The sequence below is a fragment of the Rattus norvegicus genome, chromosome 4, assembly GCF_036323735.1.
Source record: "Rattus norvegicus strain BN/NHsdMcwi chromosome 4, GRCr8, whole genome shotgun sequence".
NCBI classification, from domain to species: domain Eukaryota; kingdom Metazoa; phylum Chordata; class Mammalia; order Rodentia; family Muridae; genus Rattus; species Rattus norvegicus.
The window spans coordinates 172,193,470-172,220,167 of NC_086022.1; the positions used below are offsets into that span (position 1 = coordinate 172,193,470).

The 26,698-nt window shown below is 45.5% G+C and overlaps 1 protein-coding gene across 8 annotated transcripts in view; it reads right to left on the bottom strand.

The window, feature by feature from the left end:
- The window catches only part of Eps8 (EGFR pathway substrate 8, signaling adaptor), a 172,174-nt gene that overhangs the window by 73,973 nt on the left and 71,503 nt on the right, over positions 1-26,698 (bottom strand). For 2 of the 8 annotated variants that reach the window (XM_063286160.1, XM_063286161.1), the window contains exon 3: positions 15,475-15,552. The exons of 5 other annotated variants lie outside the window; for them this stretch is intronic. The gene's annotated coding sequence lies outside the window, so the exon portion shown is untranslated. Of the gene's footprint in view, positions 1-15,474; positions 15,553-24,120; positions 24,692-26,698 lie in introns of those variants that run through there. One more of the 8 variants, NM_001376935.1, reaches the window with a different exon arrangement.

A 26,698-nucleotide genomic window follows, 5' to 3' on the forward strand; every position in this document is an offset into this window, starting at 1 on the left:
GAGCAAGGGACATTACTGATAAGCACTGTACTGCGGGTAAGTCACCTGTATCTTCTATTCAGCTCCACGTCGTGATCAATGGTTCACAAAGCGAGGAACATTCTTGTATCTCTAAAGCCCACCTTGACCTGAAACTCGGTCTGTAGCCCAGGCTAACCCTGAACTCAGTGCTACAGAAATCCCCCAACTGTTGGGACTACAGGCATGAGTCACATCACCCAGACTGCACAGCACAGTCTAACGACCACAACCTACAAAGAGCTCTGGTCACCTTTCAGCTGCTGATGTTCCCAATTCTTTCTGTTTTCCTAAATAAATCCTAAGTGTATTTAGGTGATTTTAATGTAAAACTCTTATTACTAAGCCACAGACTCCTTTTGCCAAAGCAATGGAAGTCTGTCTTTTAAGACCGTTAATAAGGTTTTACAGCGTAGCCTAATGCAGATGTACACATCACCCAAACACTTCCCATATACCACATAAGAAGACGCTGTGGCCGGGTGGGGAGTGTAGGTCGTCCCATGGTGGAGCACAGCATGGATTCGATGTCCAGCTGCAAAACCAAAGGGGAAGTCTTCATGGTTCGGTTTCTTCTCTTCCTGCCTGACTTCCTGCCAAGATGCTGGATATTCTGAGAGAATGGGTGGCGGCTACACAGTCCGTCCCTTCTCCACAGCACACAGTGGCAGCTGCTGGCACCGAGGCTATGCCAGGCCACGCTCATGCTGAGAGCAGAACTGCAGATATCACGGTGTGCTGAGGTCGTCATGTCGAACGTTCTAAGTCCACGGCAGGCAAGTACCAGAAAATGTGAAACTAAGGAATCACGTTGAGGACTCCTTTTCCAGAGTATTCTGTGCCTTGATATTGTACTCACAAAGACAAAAATACATGTCTTCAAATGGTTTTTTTTCTTTATCTTCAATAATCAAGGTGCTTCAGTGTGCTGTTAGAAATCAGTGTGGGACCAGTGAGATGTCTCAGCAGGTAAACATGCTTGTCCCTCAAGCCTATCAACCTGTTTGCCCTCTGGAGGCCACAGTGGACGGGCAGCCAAGAGTGTCAGGACAACACACACACACACACACACACACACACACACACACACACACACACTAAGCACTCATGTTCCCTCAATGAATACACAAATACACAAAATAATGCTCAATACATAGTTCAAAAGAAACCAGATGAGAGCTCCAAAGTCCAGTGGTTAGGACACTGGTAGTTAAAATGAAGTGGGAGGGCGGGGAGGAGAAGGAGGAAGGGGAGGAAGTGGGGGGACTGGTGTGCTGGTATGGTAAAGATAAAAAGAAGGGAAAGGAAAAAGGTCACTTTATTTAACTTTGGCTAGGGGGTGCAGGGGAAGGCCCAAGTTCTCTTCCTACCAAGAAGAGAAATCAAATCTAAAGCAGTTTCCTCTACTCGCTGATGGCCAAGAACTGCCAACAGGCCCTCTAAAGCATCCTAATCTTATGAAGGAATGTGCATGGGAGGGGCGTAAGGAAAGGATTTAGGGGCCAGAGAAATGTCTCAACAGTTACTTACAGGGGTCTGCTTCAGGCCAGAGACATGGCTCAGTAACTGAGTCTCTGTCCCTTCCAGAGGACCCGAATTTGGTACCCAGCATTCAGCACAAATGTCGGGTGAATCCAGCTTAGGGGAGGGTGGTGGCTGTCCAACACTTCGTGTCTCTGACCTCTATGGTCAATCACATACACTTGGCCCTCCCACACACACTTACACACACACAAACATACACATACCTATTTAAAAATAATTTTAAGTGCAATTGCCATTGTTCCAGATGAACCAATTCTAGACCCACAATGTGTGTAACTCCAGCTCCAGGAGATCTAATACCCTTTTCTGGCTTCTGTGGGCATACATACACATGACATAAACATATAGACACACACACAGACACACTCAGACACACACACAGACACACTCAGACACACACACAGACACATACAGAAACACACACACACACACACACACACACACACACTGCAAAAAAGAGCAGAGTACAAAATTCAAGTACTAAGCAAGAAATGGGTCTAGGAAGTAAAACCGTTTCCAAAACCAACAGAACCAAAGGCAGGCAAGATGACGACTTCAGAGTGCATGCTGAGGAGAGAGAGACATCCAAGGATGGTCGGTGGTACCCAAAGCAGGCAGACAGAATGCAAGGTGACACCCTGAAGCTGGGAAAGGCTAGGCACTGTGTCTGAAGTGGAGCCTCCTTTCCTAGACTGTGAGGCTGAGTCAGGCATGGAGGACTGGGAAGAGCAAAGGGGTGGCCAGGCCCCCCTCCACTGTGATCCCTGAAGACTGACTTCCGCTACAGGAAGTCAACAGTGGTAAGGCTGCAGGAAATGTGAGAATGAGCTTCACCAAGGGCAAGTCACAGTTAGATCAAAACTGTGAGACTAAATTAAGGAAATCGTGTCAGACACAATTAGAAGCATCCAAACATTTGTTAGAAAGATGTTGTGTTAGACAGAGGAAATCCAATGTCTGCTTTCCTCTGGGAATTTTATTCCTACTGTAAAGACACTCTCTCTGACAATCAATGTCTGACCCTCTGATGTTATCTCTCCACTCTTGGTTTTTCTATGCATCATTAATAACCTCCCCTTTATTTTCCACCTGAAATGGGATGCTTTCTGTTATCCCTTTATTTCCTTAATTTTTCTTCTAAACATTTCCACTGTGCATAATAAAGGCTCTTGGAAGAAGTGCCTGCTTTTCTCGAACTCTCTGGTGTTTTTAATCTCCTAGTAGCTTTATTCAACTTTCCGGATAACTTCTTCATTTATCACAAAAAAGATATTCCTGGCCACCCAGATTCATTAGAACAACCCACGGGTCTTTCGTGTCCTCCTTGGATACTGGGTTTCTGCATTTTTATGGCCCTAATCTGCCATTTTCTGTAGTTTGGTAAACATTAACTATTAGTTCATGGAAAGTTCAGGAGGAAAGTCACCTCCACTGTGAACATGAGCCATACAGGTGGACTATGAAATATGAGTCCAAGTTTATACTAAAATAAAGGTACCATGGCAACCGGAGTGGAAGGAACAGGAAAACCAAGGACATTTACATCTATCAGAGTCAGCTGCATACGGGAACTGCTTCAGTTATTATGTCAACAGGCACGGTCGCAGACCACAGGACATACCTAGCGGGCAGAGTGAGGCACTACCCCAGTGAAACAGGGCTGGTGGCTTATGAGGAAGCTTCGGCTCGCATTAGTCTTCTAGGAAATAAGCCATCGCTTTAACCGTGCCCCAGAAGTGGGAGCCTAAATGAGTCCCGAAGTTCACCCTCGGGTACAAAATTGCTAATTTACACATTCGATTATTAGATGTTTCACTGGTTTGCTTTCTTGCTTGTATTAGGTAAAGCTCACAGGAGTGACTAAAACTTGGAACCCATTCTTTATGTGTTGACCCAAAACGAGCATGGTGACAGCCCTCATTCACCTCAGATTCACATGGCCAGAGAAAGTCTTATGAAAATCTTCTGGGGGCCATTTACTTATTCACACAGTAATAGCAGTTGAAGAAAAAGTTAATTAAGGCCAGTAAGTTAGGGATTTATTGATCACATTGTTGAAAGTGCCTTCTAAATATTTATGTGCACAGCCACAGGCTAATGTGACTTTTAGCCTGGGGCTGAGAGGCTCCTTTGGAGCAGAGGGTGATGGTTGATATAGTCTCATGTTCAGTTGAAGTGCTGCTATGAGTGACCGATGCGTCACACCCCACCTGCGGGGCTCCACAGCACAGGAAAGACAGGGCAGAAGAACCTACATGAGGATAGAGATGGGGGCGTGGGACAGATGCAGCCACACAGATATGGAGCAGCCGTCGTAGCCATGAGCACACAACAGCTGTGGTACCCGCACAAAGGTGGGCCCTCCGACTTCCCGTCATAGATGCAGGAGATGCTCATGAGACCCCACCCCTACCAGAGGAGTTAAGGGCTGGTAATGGTTGCTGAAGGAAGGGGTGTCCTTTTCTCTGACAGTGTAGCTTCTGAGGACTAATGGGGAAGAAAAGGTCCTGAGAGATAGGAAGGGTATGTATAATATACATGGATATAAACACATGGTTTTGTTTATAGATGAAACTGTGTAGGGACCTAGAGATGGTTCAGTGGTTGAGTGCTCGCTACTTTTGCAGAAGACCAGTTTGGTTTCTAGCACCCTTGTGAGATGAGTAATAGTCACCTGTCAGATGAAGTCACCTGTAGGTGAAGACTCCATACATGTAGCATCAAACATCCACCTCTCCCTCTCCTTCTCCCCCTCCCCCCTCCCCCTCCTTCTCCCCTCCCCTCCCTCCCTCCCTCTCTCTCACACACACACACATCAATAAAAATAAAGGAAAAAAAGAAAATAAAGTCTTTTACATCATGAACATTTCTATTGATTAATAAACAATAGTAAATACGGCTTTCATTGTGGGAAGGAAGGCTTCTCCCCAAACTTCAGAGTTAACATGACAGCAGAAAACACATGACCTGAAGTAAACATAGGTCCAGCTGACCACATCATTAAACTAAACCCAAGAATGCTCATTTGTTTAGAACTTAAGTCTGCCAGCCCCTGGGCCAGGCACTTATACTGTGTCATTTCACTTAATTCTTACCAACTTAAAGAGGCCAGAAAAACCTCTTACTGCCATTTTAGTGATCCTGGGGCTTATAAAAGTTATTTACAAAGATTCAAACTATAACTTGGCTGTGATGTCAATAGTTATTCCATAAGAGGGCTAAGATTCAACACCTAACCCTAGGTTAAGTCCTATTTTTTAAGTCCTATTAAATAACAGTATTTCCTTTTCATTAAAGGCCACTCACTTACTGTGGCTAAAGCAATGCGAACAGCAAAAAAGTTAAAATCAAAATGGCCTTCGTAAATCAGAACTCGACACTAATCCAGCATTGATCAGCATCAGCCAGCCCAAGCCCTGACCCATTCACTCATCAGATGTCCCCGACTGGGTTCTACAGATGCCTGAGGTTGTTGCTGGGAACTGAACTCTGGTCCTCTGCAAGAGCAACACGTGCTCTTAACACTGACCTTTCTCCCCAGCCCATGCTGTTGTGGGCTGGTGGGGGTGGTCGTTTTAGAAGGCAGGGTCTCACTCTGTAGCTCAGGCTATCCCAGAGCTCACTAGGCTGGTGTTGAACTCTCAATGAGTCTCCTCTCTCAGCCTCCTGAGTGCCCTGATTACTGGTGTGAACTACAATGACAGGCTCAGAGTTGAAGAATCGATCACACCAGAACCACTCAGCATGGGAGCTGAGCGCTCACATTGTAGAAAGCCAAGATTCCTGAGGATCTGGACGTTAGATTTTTACTAAATCAGCTTAAATGCAAACATAAATTGCTAATAAGACTAATGCCTACCATGAAGGTTAGGGCAGATCTATACGTTTATTCTGTAGGAGATAAAGCAGCCATGATTCCTGCTGTGGACATAGGTGAGTGTTCTCTAAGGACAGTGTGTACAGACACCACCACTGGCCTTCGGTGCTACTGGGAGGCAGCAGAACCTTTAGGGGGGATGCGATAGAAGGAAACTGGAACACTGGGGTCATGACCTGACATTGTGCGACCTGCTCTCTCCGTCTGCTTCCAGTTGGCATGGTGTGGTGGTTTAATGTGTGACCCATGGGGAATAGCACTATTAGAAGGTGTGGCTTTATTGGAGGAGGTGTGGCCTTGTTAGAGAAAATGTGTCACTGTGGAGGGGGCGCTTTGAGGACTCGTATATATGCTCACGGCTGGCCAGTGTGATCCAAAGCCTCCTCCTGGCTGCCTCTGAATGAAGGTGTAGAACTCTTGGCTTCTCCAGCACCGTGTCTGCCTGCATGCTGCCAGGCTTCCTACCATGATGACAATGGACTGAGCCTCGGAAACTGTAAGCCAGCACCAATGAAATGTTTGCCTTTATAAGAGTTACCTCGGTCATGGAGTCCCTTCACAGCAGTAAAACCCTAACAAAACACAAGGAAATAGTCATCTCCTGCCACATGCTTCCAGGAAACCACTGGGGACTACATCACCTTGGTGGGGGAATCTTGATTTAGAATCACCTGGGAGACCTGCTTCTCACTGTATTTGTGAGGGCATTTCTAAGAGGCTTATCTGAGGCTGAATGACCCATCCTGAACCCGGGTGGCACTATTCCATGGACTATGGTCCCTCACTAAATGAGAAGGTGAGAGTGAGCTATGAACAAGCATGGTCTCCTCTCTGCGTCCTGAGGGCAGATGCAACGTGACCAGCTGCCTCGCACTCCTGCTTCCCATCCTCACATGATGGTAACACCTTCGAACTGTAACCCAAAATAAATCCTTCCAAGCTTAAGTCGTTTTGGTCACAGCAATGCAAAACCTAACTAATGCAGGAACCACAGGTCCAAAGGAACCAGGGACAACTTATCATGTAACTAAACACCAAGGACATCCTTTCTTGCTTATAAATTGATTCTCTTAGGTTCTATGTCACAGTTACGAAAAAATTCGCTAGTACAGTTCCTATCTTCGAGAAACTTAAAATCTGGCAGGAGAGCGGCATAAACTAACATAAACTAACATAAACTAACGCAGACTATGCAAATGGCTTTACTCTCTTAGAAGAAAAACATTATGAAAGCCGCCCTCGACAAGGGCATATACATGCATAGCGACTCACACCTGTTTATGCTCTTTGAAGAATATAGGAAGCCAAGACCATAATTCTGATAAAGCTACTTCAGAATCTCCACATTTCATATTCAGGACCTATACATCTGTTATGTGTCTGGTGCTTCTCGGCGGGTGTACGAAAAAATGAAATTCTGCCGTTAAAGAAACGTATGCGAAATTAAGATCAAGAACACTGTTAACGATTTCAGGTGTTTGTCTGAAAATAAGGAACCGGAGGAAGGCAAACAGAGATGGAAAATCACACAAAACAGCTACTGTAAGATGTGAAATGCTAACGTTGAGTGCACCAGCTTTAAGCGCCTGGGTGTGATGGATCAGGAAACCGGAGACAATCAAGCTCCTGTTCTCCCCAGGCAGAAACGGGACTGTTTTTCATGGCAGCTCGTCTACCCTGAAGCTACTGTCAATTCATAAGCTCTCAAGAAATATTTGCCAGAAATTACATTCTTAAACCTGAGCACCAGGAATTAACAGAGCAAAACTGCAACACTCTGTAGTCCTTTAAAAGATGCAAAATGAAAGTGTTTGGATCAGCGAGAGGAAAGGCTCCCAGGTCACACCGTGGGTGTCCGTGGGGTGCAGGCGGATCTGTGGTAAGCAGGCTATGGGAGGCCGGCAGGAAGAGGGAACCTGGGAAGTATCTCCAGGCAAGTCCTTCTTTCTCTCCATGTCTATAATTCCCATCCCTAAGCTACTGGGAAAAAGCAAAGAATGAAAAACTTGAAAAGAAATGCATAGGATTATAGATGAAATGAGGAATCTAAGACTAAGACATCAGGGCTGGAGACAAGACTCAGCAGTTGGGAGCACTGACTGCACTTGCAGAGGACCTGGGCTTAATTCCCAGTTCCCACATGGTGCCTCACAACCATCAGTAACTCCAACTCCAGGAGATGCGATGCCCTCTCTGACCTCTGTGGGCACCCGTACACATGCGTTACATACCAACCTAGATACATACATATACATACGCAATTAAAATGAAAGATATACTTAAAAAGCAATAAGTCGTTTTTTTTACAAAGAATTTCAAGTTGCCAACTTTTCTAAACAGAAGTCCTTCTAAATTAATTCCAGGTCTCTGCTAAATGAACTGGGTAGTAAGAAAACTGTCCCAATTTTCAGCCAAATGAGTTTGTAAAATCTATACACCAAGGGGACTAAACTTTGCCAGTGTTGCAAACCAAAGTAACACAGAGAAGGAGGAGGAGGAGGAGGAGGAGGAGGAGGAGGAGGAGGAGGAGGAGGTAGAGGAGGAGGAAGAGGATGAGGAGGAGGAAGCAGATGAGGAGGTAGAGGAGGAGGAGGATGAGGAGGAGGAAGCAGATGAGGAGGAGGAGGAAGAGGATGAAGAGGAGGAGGAGGAGGATGAAGAGGAGGAGGAAGAGGAGGAAGAGGATGAAGAGGAGGAGGAAGAGGAGGAGGAAGAGGTAGAGGAGGAGGAAGGGGAGGAGGAGGAAGGGGAGGAGGAGGAGGAAGGGGAGGAGGAGGAGGTAGAGGAGGAGGAAGAGGAGGAGGAGGATGAGGATGAGGAGGAGGAAGAGGATGAAGAGGAGGAAGAGGAGGAAGAGGAGGAAGAGGAGGAGGAGGAGAAGGAGGTAGAGGAGGAGGAAGAGGAGGAAGAAGAGGAGGAGGAGGAGGAAGAGGAGGAGGAGGAGGAGGAAGGGGAGAGGGAGGAAGGGGAGGAGGAGGAAGGGGAGGAGGAGGATGAGGAGGAGGAAGGGGAGGAGGAGGAAGGGGAGGAGGAGGATGAGGAGGAGGAAGGGGAGGAGGAGGAAGGGGAGGAGGAGGAGGAAGAGGAGGAGGAAGAGGAGGAGGAGGAAGGGGAGGAGGATGAGGAGGAAGAAGAGGAGGAGGAGGGGAGGAGGAGGAAGAGGAGGAGGAAGGGGAGGGGGAGGAAGGGGAGGAGGAGGAGGAGGAAGGGGAGGAGGAGGAAGGGGAGGAGGAGGATGAGGAGGAGGAAGGGGAGGAGGAGGAAGGGGAGGAGGAGGAGGAGGAAGAGGAGGAGGAAGAGGAGGAGGAGGAGGAGAAGGAGGGTCCTTCACTTGTGTGATCATCAGTCACAATCACAGTAACACCATGAAGTAGGAACATCCCTGGTGGACTCAGAAGGGAAGTCAGGCTTTTAGTAAGAAGCCCCATGCAGCCTAGAGTTACTACTAAGTACAAGAAGTGGAATAAACTCCACCAGTCTGCCACATAGAGGAATGAAACAGAGTTTGATACATTTATTACACACAGATTCCACAGATGTCCTACAAAGGGTCTGATGACCTAGCTTGACTGCTATTCAGTAAAGCAGAGAGCTCTGGGTTACGTAAGTTTATGTCACAGGGGTAAGGGACACTGAGGACGCTGGAAAGAGGATTCAGATGAAGGTAGGTGTGGTTCAGGATGAGGAACGTAGGGCCTAGGATTTCGCAAGAGCAAGAGTCCTGAAAGGGCACAGTGCCATCGTGACCTCGCCTTGGCTTTTACTGCCGGCTTTCCAGTGGCCCGTTTGACAAAGCATGGGGGCAAACGAATGATTCTGAACAATATATGTTATTTAAAATGTTTGCGACAGTAGCTAAATGAGGTAAAATGGCCACAGAGCCGTAGTTCCCCAAACTGCTCCTTTGAACATTACTTCCATGAATTAGTAGACTAAATTACATTTTTAACACTTCTCCCAAATTTGAGGGTGCTGCATACATGTGTGTATGGGTGTATTATGTACATATTTACACGTGTATATTTGTATGTATGTGTACATATGTATATGTATTTATATGTGTGTATATGTATATGTTTGTACACATGTGTGTATGTATTTGTGTGTGCGTATGTATGTGCATGTGTATCTGTGTATATGTGTGTGTGTGCGTGCCTGTGCGTGCTCGTGCACACAAATGCTTACAAGCATGCTGTGGAACTGCTAGGAGGCGAAGCCTAGCAGGAAGGCAGGAGGAGGTGTCTAAGGGCATGCAGCTGAAAGCTGTTAGTCCTGGTTCTAGCCTTTCTCTCTGGTTCTAGCCTTTCTCTCTGCTGTCTGGCCCACAGACTCCCACACTGAATTGTTCCTGCAGGCCTTCCCTGTGAGAACAGAAAACTTCTGAAACTCTGAGCCAACATAAACCTTTCCTTGAGTAGTTTCAGTGGGACATCCCACCGTGGCTCAAGAGTAACTAACACCCCCTGCCATTATACCCTCTCCCCCTCCAGCTCTCCTCACTGTCCGGTGACAAGTGTCATCCTGGCAGAACCCTGCTTGCTGCTCCTTCACAGGGGACATTTCAGACATCCATGTGATGTAGGGTTGCACTGGGGTTAGAAAGAATGTGGGATGAGGAGGCCAATACGATCGCTGGTTTTTCAGTGTGTTCCCGTCTCTGCTCTTGGATGTGTCACATACACTCAGACTTCCAGTTAGTACTGATCTAACGGTACAGTACCTTTGTAAAGGTGCCATGCAGCCTTACACTTCCTTAGACTTGGCAAAAGCCACAGGCTAGCCTAGTGGTCTGCTTGGAGCTCGTAAGTTTACCTGCACAGGTCACCGCCAGTAGAGTGCCGTAAAACATGGTCTAGAAGGTGTGTATGTACGACCACTTGTCTTTGGAGTGAGGGAGGAAACAGAAAGATGCGTTCTTCTCTTGGGTCCCACAAATCTTGCCCATAACACAAAGGGTGTGGCTGCTGGAGATTCTGTCTTTTGTTTTGTAAAAACCTTCCCTCCTTAGCAGAGCTGAGAATCCCTTCTCAAAGCCCTTAGCTGGGAACTTTCTGCTCAGTCAAGGGCTGAGCCATTCTACTCCAAGATGATAAAGTGGAAATTTTTCTAGGAAACAAACCAGCATTCGAATTTTTATAAGATACGGGGGGGGGGGGGTTATAAGAATGGTGCTTAATCTCAGAAGTAACTGTTGAAACCTCAGAGAAGCCCAGGGCTGCCAGCAGCCAGCATGGGCCCTGCCTGAGAGGAAACTGGAAAAACGTACAGTGACTGCACCAGAAAGAAAAGCCAATGCTGTCAGCTAACCCAAGCCCAAGTGCTTGAGATTAAAAAACAAGAAAAGGAAAAATTATCAGTCTACTAGTGTAAACAAAAAGGGCAGACACACCCCGACCTACAGAGCCCCGTGCCTATCTGGTGGGCTTTGTAGACCTTACAAGGGCTCACACTACAGCAGTTTACTCTTAGAAGAGAAACGTGGCTCTGGTCCTATTGCTCTTTCCTGGGACAGTGCTGGGAGACCAGGGCGGGGCATGCTGGAGCGCACCTTTAACCCAGCACTTGGGAGGCAGAGGCAGGCACATCACTCTGAGCTCAGGGTCAGCCTGGTCTACACGGCAAGCTCCAGAGAGCTTTGTATCTTCTGGAGTTGGAGTTACAGGCCATTGTGAGCTGCCCAGTGTGGGTGCTGGGGACCAAACTCAGATCTTCCAGAAGTGAAGGAACTGCTTACTAACAGCTGAGCTATCTCTCCACCTGCCTCCGTCCCTCCTTTGAAGATTTCCCCAGGGAAGTCAACAGTGAGAACATCTAATTGTTCTCCTTCATATCCACAATAAAACCTTCTCCTCAGCCAGACCTTGGAGCGTACCTCGTTCTCTCACTCAGTAACCATACAGCATGAAGTTAGCAGGTGTTTTTTTTTTTAAATGTTGCATTAAAGAACCACTCTCCATGATCCTCTTCTATACAAGGCTACCATGTGGTTAGACTGGTACACACAGTCTTTAGAAAAATAATCCCCACGCTATCAGAATGTTAGAGATGCATGTGGAAACTCAAAAGATTTGTGTGTGTGTGTGTGTGTGTGTGTGTGTGTGTGTGTGTGTATGGGGGGGTTGGCCAAAATAAATGCTGCTTACCAATTTTCCTCCAAATTTTACACTAGCATCTGATTCACCTCCTGTCCCCCATCCCCCACCCTCCCTTGAAGCAAAAGTGTTATGGAGGGGAAACTAGTTTAAGGGTGCAGGACTGAGTTGAGATCTTTTTTTAAAAAGAGCTCTCTCTGGGCCACACTCACTAACACACTCTGTGCGAGCGCACACAGTCACAAAGCCTGCTGCCGGCATGGTACGAGGTCAAGCCTGATGGAACATTCGCTTGGAAAAGCAGAACTCTGGGTGAAAGTCAGCCTGTTTCCAGCAAGTCCAAGACTGACTCAGAGGAAAAGTGCCGTCCACTGACTCACTCACCCACTTCCTGGAACGCCCAGTGCTTTTCTTGGACGAGAATCTGCACACCAGCACCGTCCCAGTCCAGTTCTGAGTAGACAACAGAGAGCCTAACACAAAACCGCCCAAAACACATGAACTCCCCAAGACTAGTGTTCAAAGCAGAGTGTGTTCTGTAAACAGGCAATACCTGGTCCTGAGGGTGAAGACATTCAGCCAAACGCATATGGCAAGGATACGACAGAAAGCACAGCACCGGGCCGGCCTTCACACGCTTCCCTCTTTATAACGTAATTTCTCATGGTAAAGAAAAAAACGTATAGTTTTTACCACCAAAATTAAAAATGCAGTTGATTCCAAAAAATTTAATCTTTTGTTGTGGTAGGTGTGTGTGTGTGTGTGTGTGTGTGTGAATGTGTGTATATACATGTCTGTCTGTCTGTCTGTCTGTCCGTGTCTTTACGTCTGTGTGAAGGGAAAGCAGGTTTTCAGCAGGCCTGGTGTTCATTAAGTAGTCTGAGCTATAGACCAGCCAACAAGCTTCAGGGACTCACCTATCCCTACCTCCCCAGCGCTGGGATTAGAAGCACACACCATGCCCAGCTTGTTTTAACATGGCTTCTTGGCATCAGACTGAGATCCCTGCAAGCTCTTTGCCAAATGAGCTATCTCCTCAGGCCCCCAAAACATCTGCCTTTATCTTCTAAGTATCTGTTTTCTCCTCTCTGAATCAACTGTGTAACACTAACGCTTAAAAAACATTTGCAGAAACCACAATAACAGGTATGAAACCCACGGGTGTGCCAAACGGGGCTATAAAATCTTTGCATGTTTCAATACGGTTGGTAATCAGAAATCTTCTAAAGAGGCAAGTGCCATTATCTCTATTTACAGGAAGCTGAGGCACATGGTAAAGAAATACCTCATCCACCATCACCAAGGTTGAACACAGTTAAAGACTTCAACAAAGACAGATAAATGCAAACGCCAAGCCCTGGGTCTCCAAGTCTGACCTGGTCTATGAGCCTCGCCTTTTAGGATAGGTAAGATGTTAAGAGGATATTCCCCCTTCTAACACTCGCGCGCGCGCACACACACACACACACACACACACACACACACACACACACACAAAAACACAGACACACATACACAAACACATAAACACACACACATAAACACATACAGACATACACGTACACACACACATAAACACAGACACATAAACACATACAGACATACACGTACACATAAACACACACACATAAACACACACAAACACACAGAGACATACACACACATAAACACGGATATATACACATCAACACATACACACAGACATACACAGACATACACACACACATAAACACATACAAACACACACACAGACATACACACACATCTAGATCCATGTGTCTCTTTCATACATTTGTCTAAACATCCCTGTGTGACTTCTCTGTCAGTGGAATTGAGTCCTTCTGGTTTCATTGCTCAGCCAGATGGAGATCAGCCTCTCTTGTTTGTGAGCTCCACATATTGGCAATGCCGCACAGATTTATTAAAAACACTAGCAGGATCCTGTCCTCCACAGGGCCCTTGGGGAAGAAAACTACACATAACATTTCCATCTTCCGAATAACAAGCAGTTATACCGGACCATGCTGTTTGTTTCCTCTGGAGTAATCCATCCTGGAAAGAGTTCAGACATCTGAGGGCTCTAGAATTTCACTTTCCGCAAGAAGACTATCCTCTTACACACAAGTCAGCTGCCGAGAAGCCCGTGCTATCTGTAACCAGTTCTCCAGAGTTAGCTTAAGCGTTATATGGTTATGTGTTCTAGTACCGAATAAGTGAGCACTTGCGAGGAGGTAAGGCAGAATGACACGTGCTCCGAAATACACCACGGCACTGTGACTTTAGAAGAATGCAGAGCAGGCAATGTCATGGGCACAAATTTATCCACTTCGGAGAAAAAAACGACTTCCCAGTCGGGGGTACTAAATATGTAAAGTACACTTGGCAGCCACCAGGCCTGGTGTGATTCTAGGGCCAACAGTGTCACCCTGCTTCCTTAAAACATATCTATTACCCAAGCTGCACAGGGGATGCAAGTGTACTTATGGAAATGAATTCATCCTTTCAAGTTAAAACATTTGTGTTCCTCGGAAACCGCTATTAAGCCATAAATGCTCCCGAGAGCAATAACGTATTATACCATAAACATGTAAGAATTATCAGATAATTTCACCAGAATAGTGAGACTCTGGGGGTTCAATTCCTAAGAAGCCAGTGTCCCCAGAAACAGAAGAAATATGCTTCTGACAGATGCAGTAGTGAGCTACTGGAAAAGAAAAAAAAATGGCTGTTTAACATTCTCAACTACACCCAGCAGCTAAATCCTGCTAGGAACGTGAAAGAAAATAGCAGCTTACGCAGGGAAAGCTTATTTTACAGAGGAAAACCTACTATGATGTGGCACCCAAAGCCACCTCATTTAGGGGAAATGTATGGCCTACAAGACGTGCCCTGCATGAAGACATACAGAGCAGACGTGCTGCCTGCAGGAACATCCGGGCTAGCAAGGCAGACAGGTAAGTGGAACACAGGTTAGCAACGCTGTCATTGTGACCAGCAACATCCTATGGACCTGTCCTCCCAGAAGCAGCTGTCAGAGCATATCCTACAGGAAGTAGGTTGGCACCGCAGGGGGCCCACTGGCGTGGATGTGGGCAGTCCCGGAGCAGGTCCCAAACATTTATTCAGTGTGCCTCTCACAGCAACTGGTACAAAGAGAAGAAAGGGAGGAAGGGACGCCTAATGGCAGATCCTGAGGGGCCTTGTGGAACATCTGGGGAACAGCTCTGGAAATGTTAAGTCCAACGACAACTACCTGTTTATTATTAGAGTTTAAGAAAATATCCGGGGTTGGGGATTGAGCTCAGTGGTAGAGCGCTTGCCTAGCAAGCCCAAGGCCCTGGGTTCGGTCCCCAACTCCGAAAAAAAAGAAAAGAAAAAAAAAAAGAAGAAGAAAATATCCCTGGGGGGTATCTCCGGAGTGGGGGTGGGAGATTGTTTCGGGTGCTCAGAGTTCACTAATTTTGAGATGATTTTATCGGATTCTTTCATTTCGGTGGGGAGCATCTACACTCTACCCTATGTATTATTTTAAAACACAAAAGCAACTAAAGCAAGCCCTATGCTGTTTCCATAACGACAAACTGATTGTTAACCACCCTCTAAGCATCTGGTGACAGAGATGGGGAGATGGTCAAGCCAGTTACATCCTTGCTGTTCAAGCGTGAGGATGTGAGTTCAGATCCCCAGCACCCAGGTAAGAGCTGGGTGTGGCTGGGTATGCCTGTACTGTAGTTTAAGGGGTGAGTAGAGGCAGGGGAGGTTCCTGAGTTCACTGGCCATGCAGCCTGACCAAATGGACGAGCTCCGAGTTCAGTGAGACCCTACCTCAGAGGTTGACCTCTTCCTGTGGTCCACATGCATACACACACGTGTGCACACAAACACGTTTCTATCGCACACACACAAGAATAACAGTGACACTGTATATGGGCGGTTGCACACCTGCAATCCCAGTACTCAGAAGGCTGTGTCAGAAGGATTGTGACTTCAAGTCCAGCTTGAGGTACACACAGTTCAAGCCTGTCTCAAAAATAAACAAACAAACAAATAAATGAATAAATAAACTGAATAAAAGAAATACCGAGAATATATTTTCTTTCCTTTTGTCTCAAATTGCTTTGCCTTTTCTTCTAAATTAACCCCCATTTCTTCTTCCTTAATTTTGCCAATCTGCATTTAACATCTATTTTGTGGCAACTGTCTTTTAAAACAGTCCCTCCCATGGCTGCCACGATCAATCTCATTGCACAGATTGGGGACACACCAGACTCTCTTGTCCTTGACAAACGTGATAAAAATGTCTTAACTTGGCTCCTTCCGCTTACTTTTGAACAGAGAAGCACTTCTGAGAACTGCATTTTAGCTGTTAAGTACCTCTCACCCTGCTCACCATTGCTGGTGGCAGTCTGGTTGTCAGGGTGCAGCCAGGGGGCCCAGGCTGATGGGTTCTAGTGACAGCCCCCTCCTCTGGCATCTGGTTAATTAACAGAGTGGCCGGCCACACTCATCCTGTCTCCATTTCTTCCTGACAATGCAGTAATACTGACTCCGTTCCGACTTGGGGCAGATCCAGAGCAGCCCGGATCACCCTGCACTTGGCTTCCTGCCTTTTCTAAGCCTTGGGTCTCCGGGTCAAACTCCGCTCAAGACACTTAGAAAAGTGACAAGGGTGGAGGACGTTACTGCAAGCGCCCCACGAATCTGAAGCTGTCGTCTCAGGTAAAGAACGAGTCTGGCTTCCAAGGAGGGGAGCGATACTTTCTGATCAACCTCTGTATTCAGGGTCACACCAGCCAACACCCCAGAAAATGCCCACCTATTCCTGCTCTTTCACTAAAGCCATGACAGAAGTTTACTCCTTCGCAGCAGAGACAATAAAAAACACAAGTGCAACTCCTGTGACGTGAGGGGCACAATGAAGGTCGCTGTGGTATCTCCTCGGCCATACCTGGTCTCCTTGAGAACTCTCCGCCCTGCCCACCTCAGCTCTGTCTCCCTAATTCCCGAGGGTTGGCTTAAAAGTCCAACCCTTTGAAAGCTCCTCCCTGACCAGGGCCTCTCCTTTTTAAGCAACAAGCAATATCCGTCCGCCTTCTTACACTTCACAGGTAGGCGATACATTTTTTTCATATCTGCTTTTCAAAAGTAAACATGCATCTCCTTACTTTTGACTGAGCTGGAATATTTTCTTTATTTTACCCTTTTAAATTGATTTTATTTTGTACGCACGGGTGCAGGCCTGCATGCGAATCTGTCTACTGTGTGTGGGACTGGAACACACAGAGTACAGAAGAGAGTGGAGGGTCCCTAGAATTAGGGTTACACGGTGTGGTTAGCTGCCGTGTGGGTGCTGGGACTTAAACTCGGGTCTCTGGGAGAGCAACTGATGTTTAGTAACCTACTTAAGATGTCAAACAAAACGGACAGTAAATGAAGAGGAAATATACCAAGGTAGAGCAGCACACGCCTCCGAACACCATACTAGGCTGCACTGCATTCATTCACTCATTTACTCACTCATTCATTCACTCATTTACTCACTCATTCATTCACTCATTCATTCACTCATTCATTCACTCATTCATTCGTTTGTTGGATAGGTGACTGTCTGCATGTACATATGTGAACCACATGTGTACAGTGCCCAGGAGGTCAGCAGAGGGGGGCATCAGGACCCTGGAACTGGAGCAATAGGGTTGCCTGCCATCCTAGGTAAGATCAGTGAAAGCTCTTAGTTTTGTTGCGCCATCTCTCCAACCATGAAAAAAATAAAAATTTTAATAATAAACTAATCTCTGTAACTTCCTATTTCAAAAACCTTTTAGGTTTTTCCCCCCACTCTTTTGTACTAGCATTTACCCTAGAACACATTGTACAGCTTGATAAAAAGGTTTCTTTGTAGCCATGTGCTATGAGCTTTGCCTGTGTGTGTGTGTGTGTGTGTGTGTGTGTGTGTGTGTGTGTGTGTGTGTGATTTTTGAACGAATATCTTCTTTACGAAAAACGCTGAGGGAGGGGTGAAGCGCCAATATCATTTCACTCTCTTTGTCCTTTACGTCTTGTCCCCTTAAATGCCTTGATGGATGGCAACAGGCATGGGACTATCTGCCTCCTGAGGACCTGCCTGAAGCTGCCTTACTGTTCACACTTTTTATACACACATAAAGAGAAGCTGTGCCCTCCGCAGTAAGCTGAGAGGCACATACTACAGATGCAGAGTGCAGTCCCTGGTCATTTAATAACAAGCATCCTGCTTTGTAGCCCAACACCTACACAGTACTATTTGTTTGTTTTTGTTTTTATTTATTTTTTTTGAGACAGAGGCTGGCTAGTTAGCCCAGGCTGGCCTCTAATCTTTGGCAATCCTCCTGCCTCAGCTTCATCCACGGTAGCATTATGGGAGAGCACCAGCCACCTAGCTGTCCTGTGCTTTCATATGACTGGCAGTGCGCCAGGCTTGCTCACACCACTGTCACCACAGCATGAGCCCCAGGGTATACTGGGACTCGATGACAGAAACATTCAGTCCCACCATAACCTTCTAGGAGCATAACTGTCTGTGGGACACATGACATGAAGCCCTGGATGGCTCTCCCACATCATCCACATCTTCCTGCTTTCCCCTCTGATTTTGAGTCTAATATTAATCCAGACTTACAGCACAGACAGCTTATGTGAGGGCCCTCGGGTCCTCCTGCCATGGTCTACATAGCAGTGGGTACTGTCATTCTGTCAGGCTTTCTGCTGTCCTGCAGACTCTTGCCTCTCACTCTCCAGGTGGTGCTTGTAAACCCACCCTCTCCCACCTCTACAGCCCCAACACTTTCTTCCTGCTTAGAGTTTCATTCACCACCACTTCCAAACTCTGAAAAAAAAATATTTTTTACTTTTTTGCTTCTAAGCCTCTGGGAAAACTCAAGACTGGGTGTCAGGACCAGTCTCAGTTCTTGCTCCACCTAATGAGGTCAGCGAGGCCACCAAGGGCATGGGGTATGGTAATGGAGAACTGATTAATATATAACCCACACAGTGCACAGAATATGATGATGCAGAAGTTATTAATATATAACCCACACAGCACCCTAAGGGCCCACTGACATCTCAGCGCAGGCAACACCTGACTCAGGACCAGCCCTGTCCTTTATGAGTTATGGACCTTGGTCAAGTCAATAACTTCTGCTGCCTCAGACAGAGCCTCTCTCACCCACATGCTTGCCTAGTTGAGACAGACTGTACCCTCCTCAAACTATGAGACAAAATGGAGCCTTCCTTCCTTAAGCTGTATCTCTTGGTATTTTGTCACAGGAACAAATCCACAATGCCAGTCATGTGAGGATAAGCCCTCTTTCCCCATACCAGCATTCTAGTGTAACTATTTCTGCCTACTATGAATTCATAGAAATGTTCTGTGAATCAGAGCCATATCAGTGCTTACAGAGCACAAGTGACTTCTCAATTCCTCTGTGGAAAGAGGCCTGAGGGGCCATACAACAAGCTCTGAGGCAACCCTCAACTGCAGCCTCAGTTGCTTTGGCCATAACTCAGAGAGCCACCCTGTGCTTCTTTAGATGAGTCCTCAAATATCCACTGTGAAAGAGAAGGAAAATGCGTGCTATGCAGCGACTCACAGGTGCATCATTCCGAGTAGTGCTCCATTTTATCTATGTACTGCAAGGCAACACAGGAAACCAGAGCAAACCACCTATGACCAACCCATCATAGCAACTGAGAGTGAGCTGAGCTGCTGAAAGTCAGTCAACGTGGAAGGAGCAACACACGAGAGCACACATGAACATGCATGAACATGCATGAGCATATATTAAAATAAACACAACTTAAGGCACAGTAAGAAAAAGCAAGAGCCCAGAACATTATACATAATCATGGGAGGTAAGACCAAGAGAAATCCAACCATTATGGTCAGCAGACCTTAAGAAAGAGCTCAATTATGGTTATGAATGACAGACTTTGAGGCAGGGGTGGGCGATATGATAAAGGCCAAGAACACACATGATCATAAAGGACAGATAGCCTAGCAGTCAATGACCTTCACACAGTGGTCATCGGGAAACCCAAAGACAGCATTCAGCGCCTGCACTTCCAGGTCAACTGAGGATAGACAGAAGTAAGAGGGGATGGATTCCAGGAACCCAGGCTCGGAGTTACTGAAGAGCATACACTGAGTCTTGGGGGTGGTGAGACGGAGTGGTGGGACAGTTTTCCCACCCCAACACTGGCTTTGTGTTGATTACTGCAGATCACTGCTCAATCCAATGCATACTATACTATGTGACCAGGCAAATTCCACAAAATTGTCAACTATATGAACTAAAAGGACATTACTGGGGAAAGCTTTGGGCTTTTTTGTTTTGTTTTGCTTTATGAAAACAAGGATAGTAGTAATTGGGACTTGAAATTATTTAGATACAATCTTTAGCAATGTTTATGTTCTCATGAATTACAACTAAAGGTGTGACACAATGTATTTGTGTCATCTGTGTCCTTATATGTCTATCTGCATGTTGGTTTGAGTGTCACACAATGTTATACCTAAAGATGTGACACAATGTATTTGTGCCATGTGTGTCCCTATATGTCAGTTTGAGTGTGACACAATGTATCTGTGTATATCTATGCATAGGCCTGTATGAGTGTGCATACATAGCACACATGTAGAGGTCAAAGAACAACTCTAATGGTCCTCGTAAGCTCCACCCATTGTTTGAGGCAGGATCTCTCATTGGCATGTCAGATCACCAGGTAGGCCAAGCTAGCTTGTGAGATCCCATCGTGTGCCAGGATTGTAGGCTCATGCTGCCACAGCCAGTTTTATACGTGGATTGGAGAAACCCAAACTCAAAGTCTCATGCTTGTTAGGCAAGCACTTCACCAGCTGAGCCATCTTCTCAAGCACCCCATAATATACTTTTAATAACTAAGAAAATGTACAGCCATGCTTAAACCAAAGCTTTCATAGACTAATGCCAACATGTAACAGAGAGCAAATGTAAGAAGCTCACCTACCATCCCCTTCAATCAAATAACACTAATTACAGAATAACATTAGCTTACAAATCACTCTGACAGTTTAGAATATTGTAATTAAAACTACCACAAGGTAGGTCTAATCAAATTTCTAAATCTAGTTAACACATTCTGAATACAAGATTCTATATGCATGCAGTTCAACGATCAATCCTTAAGGTCTTGTTCAATTAAACAACTGAATCATATACATGAGAACAAAGCAAGATGGTATAGGTATGAAAGGGAAGCCCATTACTCTGACTGCTCACACACACACACACACACACACACAAACACACACCGTGCAAATCTACACAGATATATGTCAATAAACTCTAAAAAGGAGTGAGACCGGGGAAAGCAAGATCTGGCTCAGTGATCAATGTTACATACTGCTCCTTCAGAAGACCAAAGCCTGGTCCCCAACGCCCCAACCAACTCACAACTGCCTGTAACTCCAGTTCCAGGAGACCCTAAGCCCTCCTCTGGCCTCTGCAGGCACATATGCACAAAGTCATACACAGAAGCTTATACATATACATGAGCAAAAACAGTAAAATTAAACCTGAGAGATGATGAAATTATTTAGTCATTTAACTAAATTAGAAATTTTCACTAAAGGATCACAGGAGCTTACAATGGTGGCTCAGTGAGTCAAGTGCATGTCAAAGCATGAGGACCTATGTCAACCCTCAGATGTATGTTCAAGAGCTGAGTGTGGCAGTGAGTGCTTCTGATCCCAGAACCAAGAAAACAGAGCCAGGCAGATCCCTGGGGCTCACTAGCCAGCCAGCCTAGCCAAATCTGAGTCCTAGGCCAGAGAGAGAGCCTGTCTCAAAAAAAACCAAGATGGACATCACCTGTGAGGAAAAGATACCCTGCAACGTCTGACTTGTGTGTGTGTGTGTGTGTGTGCGTGCATGAGTGTGCATGCACGCGTGCGCGCACGCGCGCACATACACACACACACACGACTTCACAATTAATTATCGACTTTACCATAACCCTACATAGTCTTTTTATTCAACACAGCACACATTATATAAAGTCCTTGTCACTGTACTCCAAGGTGGCCCAAGCCCTTTACCAAACTTCACACTGACATGGGGTAACAAGGGGAGAGACAAAGTAGGGACAGGAAAACTTCAGTCTCTAGACAATTCATTTCAGAACTGCTCAACGAGAAAGGAGACTAGACACACGAGCCATGTGTCTGGCTATCTCTTCTAACCCACAATTTATATTAGCTAAATTGAAAAGAAAAAAAAAAGTGGTTTCCAGATTGAGCTGCTGCCAAACAGAAACTTGTGTTTAAACAATCCCAGGTACAAAGTATACACACACATCCTCCTTCAAGTGGGGAGAAGTCTGGGTCAAAGAACAAAATGTTTTACATTCCTTTCTCAGAGAATACGTGGAGTTTAAAGTCCACACGACACTGACATTGTGCCTTGGAATTTGTACAAAAGTTTATAACCGAGATAAAAATAAGTCATACCATAAATATCTCCATGAGCCTCACAGTTCTTTCTGCTCCTAAAGGCCGTATGTGTTACTAGAAGGTCATGTGAGGAAGGCCTGTGTTGTCAGCCTTCTTCATGGCCTATATACGATAGACACCTTACAGGAAAATACACACACACAAGAATGATGTTTGGAGCATCACTTAGGCGATGGGGGAATGTCTCAGCGGATAAAGGGCTTACTAAAGCAAGCCTGAAGACCAAGCTTCACACCTAACATCCCTGTGAAAAACCAGAGGCAGCAGTGTGCACCCGTAACCCTAGGGCTTAAGAGACAGACAGATGGTTCTCTGCAGCAGACTGGCCAGCTAGCCTAGAAGAATCCACGCATCTCAGAGTCAGTGAGATAGGCTACCCCCAAAGATAAGACTGAGTAGACACTGGACAGGGATCTCTGACCTCCATTTGCATCCATATATATGTACATATACCTCTTCACACACACAGGCTCACTATTTACATATAAGACACACACATACACACATACACACATACACACATACACACATACACACATACACACATACACACATACACATATACATATACATGCACACGCAGACACACACAACATGAAGACACACACACAACACACAGACACACACACCATACACACATGCACATACGCACACACACACACCATATAAACACACACCATATACACACACACCATACACACACACACACAAGCACATACACAACACACACATACACACAACACACACTCTCATATACACACACACATACACACACACATTCACACACACCCCACAAACACATACATACACATTACACACACACCACACACATACACACACACCATACACACACACACTCTCATACACACACACATATACACACACATACACATACATGCACACACAGACACACACACAAAACACACAGACACACACACAACACATATACACACACACCACACACACATGCATATACACATGTGTACACACACACATACACACACACCGTACCCACATGCACATACACACACACATACCCCCCCACACACTCACATTCACACACACTCTCATACACATATTATGACTTAAACTGAAGAATGTGCAGCCCCACTCCAGAAGAGTAAGTCAGGCAGACACTGACTTTTGCCCTCTGTTGGACTATTGGGCGCCTCTTTGTTCTTACCTAGTGTCAATCCTAGCTTTGTATTTAACTTCTGGTAACAGAGCAAGAAGCAAACGTTTCCTTTCCAATCAGATTAATTGTGACAATCCAGTAAGAACCTCAAAAATAAAAGGCATATAGAGACTCCTACACATTGATAGTCTTGCTTGCCTCTAAACTCAAATTTAATACTAAAATACCAAAATTATAAACTTAGCTATTTTAAAAATAGTTGTTCCTTTACAACTTCCACTAATTGACTATTTAAATATTTACAAGTTCCATTAATACACACAGATTTTAAAAACAAAAACGTTAAACACACATATCCAACTACAGTTTCAGTCCCAAGTAAAATGTTTGCATAGAAGGTCGGCGGTGTTCACTCTGTGGGCTCAGAGCCAACAATAACCTATGAAGGTTAAAATTTGAGTAATAAGCAAATTTTCATAGAACAACTAACACTGTTCAGACAATTCAAAGCAGTTAATATTTATAGCATAATCAAAGTGTTTTGCCTGTAAGATTCATTTTAGGTCAATTTTATGTCTATAGCTTCCAAACTATTAATAGTTCTCGGATCCCTTCTTAGCTAAAAGGTAAACAGGGAGATTACTCTCCTAAAGCAAGCACCAGACTCTTAAGAAGAAAGACCTTTAAATCCCCAAGCAAGGAAACAGGAAGGGAGGGAGGCCGAGGACACTAAGGTATCCCAAGATTTTACCGGGTTCAGAAGCCACTAGGAATCTCAAAGGCAACTAAAAAAAAAAAAAATCATTAAAGGGCCTACTTGGCCTAAAAATAATACTACCTTTTAAGGTCTACAAACATCTTCTGTCATAATTACACCTTTGAGAGCCCTCCTTGGCAAAGAAAATATTCACAAACTCCAACTTACCCTCCTGCAGTGCTCAGGTAAAACTCTTCCAAGTGACCGTCAAGGCAAGACTGAGAGAGCACCGCTCCCTGCTCTCGGACGTGTCCAGTGACCCTTGGTTCATACACCGAGAGGGAGGGACCCTGCTTCAGTTTCGATGTTCCGCTATACTCAACAAAGTCTCTCCTTTGGACTCTCTCGGCCTTAGCTAAGACTTCCTCCTCTTTTTAATGAGGAAATAGCCACTGCTGAGAAGGTAAAGTGCTTGCCCAAGGTGTGGAGAGTGACAGAGTACCAAAGCACAATGAGAGGCATTGATGGAGAGCTGTCTGGGTGCTAGATGTGGTTACTATGGCCACTTTTACGCTGAAGAGTCAGAGTCTAAGGAACTGGGTGTCAATGAGTAACCAAGGGGGAGGTGCAGCAATATGGTGGTTAGATGAGCTAACGAAGAAAGGCTTTGTACAAGAAACACAGAAAAGTAAATGCAGGTACAATAAAATATGTATGTACAGGGCAGCTGGAGATTTGACTAATGGCTGAGAGTCCTCCCTGGCCTGGTGGAGGACCTGGATTCAGTTCTCAGCACCCAAACCCTGAGGCTCACAGCCACCTTGTAACTCCAGCTCCAGGGGATGTGACGCCCTCTTCTGGGATCCTCGGGTAGTACATCCACATGCACGAACCCACCCTCACAAACACATGAGAATAAAGTATTTTCTTTAAAGTAAGCATGTGGTTTCTCTTACGATGAAGAAGATCATCTGGTGCCAAGTCAAAGCTAGATCTAGCGGCCAAGGCAATGGACACAGAGCAAACGCGGTCAGCTGTGGTGGTGTGGAGGCAGAGAGGGACCATTTAAGGACTCAAATGAGAGATGACATATAAGAACATATACGGTTCAAATCTACATTCGGATCGGTGCCATGTCTCCTGAAGCAGACTGCTTCCGAAGGAAATACTCACGGGACTAAGATGATACAGGATTTCTGGCCTTCCTTTGCAAACAGGACATAGCTACTGTACCCTGCTGTACGTAATGGCCCTGGTGCCACACAGGATGGGGAGATGCCTTGGTCAATAAAGTCCTTGCTAGGCAAGCATGAGGTCCTTAGTCTTGACCCCAAACTGACATTTTAAAAGCCAGGCAGGAGCTAGACAGATGTCTCAGTAATTAAGAGCACTGGCTACTTTTATAGAGGACCCAATTTTGGTTCCCCGCAACAAGACGCTGGTTCATAACCATCTGCAACTGTAGTTCTAGGTGATCCAATGCCCTCTTCCAGCCTCTGAGGGCACCAGGCATGCGTGCGGTGCACAGACACACATGCACACTCACACACCTAAAAACAAATATATAATTAAATAAACCTTTTTTCTTTGTCGTTTTGAATGCCAGGTGTGACAGTACACACCTGTAACCCCAGTGTGAGGCAATAAAGCAGGTGCATCCCTGGGGATCCAGAAGTCACCTTAACCAAATCAGCTAGATTTGGCTGTAAGAGACTCTGCCTCAGAAAATACAGTGAATCCCAACCGAGGGACATAACCCTTGGCTACCTATGGCTTCCACACAGAGATGTACACAGATATCCCCTACATATACATACGGATGCACAGAAAATAAAAGTAAGTAAATAAGTGAATAGGTTTGGAGGGACTGGGAGATGTAAAGTTGGTGCTAAGACAATCCATCGGACAAGAGCCATTTTGAGGTGCTTTGTCCACAGTCTAACTGTGGTGAGAAGACAGAAGAAGAAAGCCCGTCCCTGTCTTGGTAATGTGTCATAGGTGCCTGTCTCTGAGAATATTAGGGGAGAAGGCAGAGAACCTGTGGGATAAGCATTTTAGAGTGGAGACCGAATGTGTATGAGATTAAAAAAAGAAAAACTAGTAAGACTCCTCCTCGGGGTTGGGGATTTAGCTCAGTGGTAGAGCGCTTGCCTAGCAAGCGCAAGGCCCTGCGTTCGGTCCCCAGCTCCGAAAAAAAAGAAAAGAAAAGAAAAGAAAAAGAAAAGAAAAGAAAAGAAAAAGTCTCCTCCTCATGCTAAGAAACGGAGTCCCAAGGAAAGGAGTCCCAGTTCTGTCCCTGAAAGGCAAATGTGCAACAATTTCAAAGCTATACATTGTAAGTAAGCATGCATGCATAGGCGGAAAAGTCAAACTGACACAGGGTCAGACAACAGTCACCAGAGAGGTGCGGAAAACTTTTAAAAATAAATAGTTGGGAGAAAATGAAATAGCATGCTTCAGCACCTACAGAAATGCTTCGCAAACTAGTTAACATTCACCTGATCTTTTAGAAGAGTTTTTAGTCCTCCCATTTATTTTTACTTTATGTGCACTGGTGTTTTACCTGCATATATGTGTGTGGGGTGTTAGATCCCCTGGAACTGGACTAACAGGCAGCCACGAGCTGCCAACTGGGTATTGTGTCCTCTGCGAGAGCAGCCAGTGCTCTTAACCTCTGAGCCATCGCTCTAATCCTCACCTGATATTTAAAAAAAAAAAAAAAATGAAGATTTGACAAAAGAATGAATTACTAAAGGTAAGAAGAAGAAAAATATAAAGAATAGAAATGTATGACGAAAACTGAACA